The sequence below is a fragment of the Nicotiana attenuata genome, unplaced genomic scaffold, assembly GCF_001879085.1.
Source record: "Nicotiana attenuata strain UT unplaced genomic scaffold, NIATTr2, whole genome shotgun sequence".
NCBI classification, from domain to species: Eukaryota; Viridiplantae; Streptophyta; class Magnoliopsida; order Solanales; family Solanaceae; genus Nicotiana; species Nicotiana attenuata.
In genome coordinates, this window is record NW_017670720.1 from 453,075 (window position 1) to 456,374 (window position 3,300).

Sequence of the window (3,300 nt, forward strand, 5' to 3'; positions counted from 1 at the left end):
GGGAGGCGAGGTGTTTTACCTTTGATGAGGCGAGGCGTAAGACCTGAGACATGGGGCGTAAGTCCCACGAATCTTTAAATTTTACTAATTTCAAAAATTTTAAGATAGTATAAAATAAAAAATAATTATAAAAATTACATTAAAATCATAAAATTATAACAAGTAATCTATTTAAAATATTTATAAATTATAATTCGACTATNNGGGGGGGGACAGAAGCAAGGAAACATGGGGACTTGGGGGAAGAGAGTAACATAAAATAATATTTTTCAAAAAAATATTTTCTACTCTCTAACCAAACACTAGAAAATATTTCCGGAAAAAGTTTCCCACTCACCAACCAAACAACGGAAAATAAATGTTTAAACCACTCATTTTCCACGAAGACATTTTCCTTCATACCAAACACGCCCTTTATATCCCACTCTTTTGCAATGTTTTAAAAGGCGGGGGCGTGAGGCGGGACGTTTTACCTCTCACGAGGCGAGGCGTAAGCCCTGAGACATGGGGCGTAAGTCCCATGGAACTTTAAGTATTACTAATTTCAAGAATTTTAAGATAGTATAAAATAAAAAATAATTATAAAAATTACATTAAAATCATAAAATTATAACAAGTAATCTATTTAAAATATTTATAAATTAAACTCAACTATGAATAATACAAAAAGTATGATATATCTCATAATATGCAAATTAGCTGCAACGTCGTTGCAACTCAAACATCTAAAGTAATGTATTCGATGCGAAATCTATATGTATCTTTTAAGGAGTAATGAATCTCGAAAGAATTTCGATATTATAATTTGATTTATTTTTAAAATACTCCCTTTATTTAATATGCTTTCTATTTGAAAGAGAATTTATATAAAAATATAATTAACAATTTAAATATGATTCTCTAGCATTATCTATTTTTAAGTTTTAACAAGTTAATAAAGTGACACATAAATCACTGTACTATATCATGATAACTAATTATTTGTAAATAGTTACTAGCTAATACTGAGATATTATATTAATAAGTATTGTATCTCGTAAACGTGAAAACATTAATATTTAGGAAAATAATTTAAAAAAAATTATGTACTAATATAATAAAGACATACAAAAGTTAATGAATAAATACTTTTAAATGAAAGATTTATTTAAAATTTACTATCATAGAAATCTTAGCGGATAACGCACAATAATTTTTAATTTAATTATTACATAAATACTCTCAACTTATTGATTTATGATTAAGAAAAAAGTAATTTTGAATAGTCAAGGATTTATTAAGAGAATTTGAGGATTTACAAGATTAGTTACACACAATTGCATAAAGTTCTATTAGGCGGCGAGCCCAGTACGATGGGCGTTGGGCGTGTCCGGGGCGTAAGCCCCGACGGCCGAGGCGTAAGTCTCACGAAACTAAGCCCCACACATAAGCCCAGGGGTGTTTTACGAGTGCTCCACCCCAGAGCAAGCCCCGGGCGAGTCCCAATTCTGCCTTTTAAAAACAGAGGTCTTGATGACTCAGCATGTCATAAATAGTTGAAGCTTCAGTTCTCATAATCAGTTCATGAATACATGCCTCGGTCTAGTCCTATTCAACATTCTAGTATCATGTAACTCAGTATGATTCGGTATTTCAGCATCATGCATTGCAGGATGATTCTCAGTTCTTGATTTAATCCCTGAATGTTGAACCCCTATATTTGGGCCTGAGACAGCAGTTTATGCTTTATGCATCTTTGGGCTTAAGGCCGCAGTTATGTATACATATACTTGGGCCCGAGCCGCAGATTGTGCATATATATATTGGACCTGAGGCCGTCGTTTATTTATTCGATAAACAGGTGGTTCATCATTCAGAAGAGGGAGTATTCATATCATTACTTCCTTTGTTCAGTTATCAGTTCAGCTATCAGTTATCAGTTATCAGTTATTAGTTATCATTTATCAGTTCAGTTACCAGTTATGATATTAGTTTAGTTTCAGTTTTAGCATTTATAATTCTTTCTTTCAGTTGCTATACATACCAGTGCAATTCAAATGTATTGACGTCCCTTTCTCCCGGGGCTTGCATCTCACGATGCAGGTAATGACTTACAGGTTGACGATTCAGAGCGCTAGGATTCTCGTACCAGCTATTTGGTGAGCCCTAGTTCTTTCGATGCATTATCATTACTTTACAGTCTTTCAGTATTTAAGACAGTCAGTATTCTCAGTACTTCATTAGATGCTTCATAGGCTAGAGTGACAGTTAGACAGAGTCACAGTCTTTTCATGTTAAGCAATATTGGCTACACATATATTTCAGACTTGTATTTCTATTTCCGCACTTTAATTTAAATCATTCAGACTTTCAGTATATCAGTATGTGTTATTTTATCTTCCGCGTTCGATATGTTATTATATCACATGTTGATTCAGCTAGCCAGTTGGTTCGCTCGGTCACATGTATACAGACACCAAGTGCTGTGTTACGTCTAGGCCCAGATTCGAGGCGAGACACTCAAAGAATCTTAGCGTATACGTGCACGTGTGCGCACTGACATCTTCAATAATTGACACAAAGTTAACGATTGTGTGGAAGCAATCGCCAGGCCTAACTCTATGTTTCTCTTTTTCATTTTGTTAACATAATATGGACAATAATTGTGTCTGTGTCAGAGAAATATTTTCACTTCAATGTAACAACTTAATAAAAAACAGTTCAAAACATTAGAACTCGCGCTATGTGTGAGCTTTGGGAAGGATTAGACCACTTTGTGTTTTATATAAATTTTACTTCGCACTTATGCAAGAGATCGTTTTCACCACTTAAATTCGTTACCTTCAAGTTATACAATAATAAGTTTTATTGTTGCACTGAGCCTCTCTTCACTAGAACAATTAATAAAATGAAAAAAATTAAAAGAAAAAGTTTGGTAAATTTTCCACATTAAACTCTCATGACTCAAGCAGAAAGCTACTCAGCGTTGAAGTAAGCAACACCACTTCGTGCACCCAAAAGCTCTAGCTAGACTAATAAAACTAATTGTTGATCGGTGTGATCGTTCTGCAACACAATAAGATCTAGAATTAGTTGGACGCAATATTCTTACATCTAGCTGTTGGGATATATACTATTAATTATGGATTTGGTTTAGATATAGTATTAATTATGATAATATTGTTCATTCAATTTTAATAACATTTTAATAGATCATCTATTAGTCGGTGTCCTTTGCTTATATAGTAGATGATTTAGTGTATAGAGTTTAGCTTATACACGAAAGATTAAATCATCGGTTCTTATGAGTATAAAGTTTGA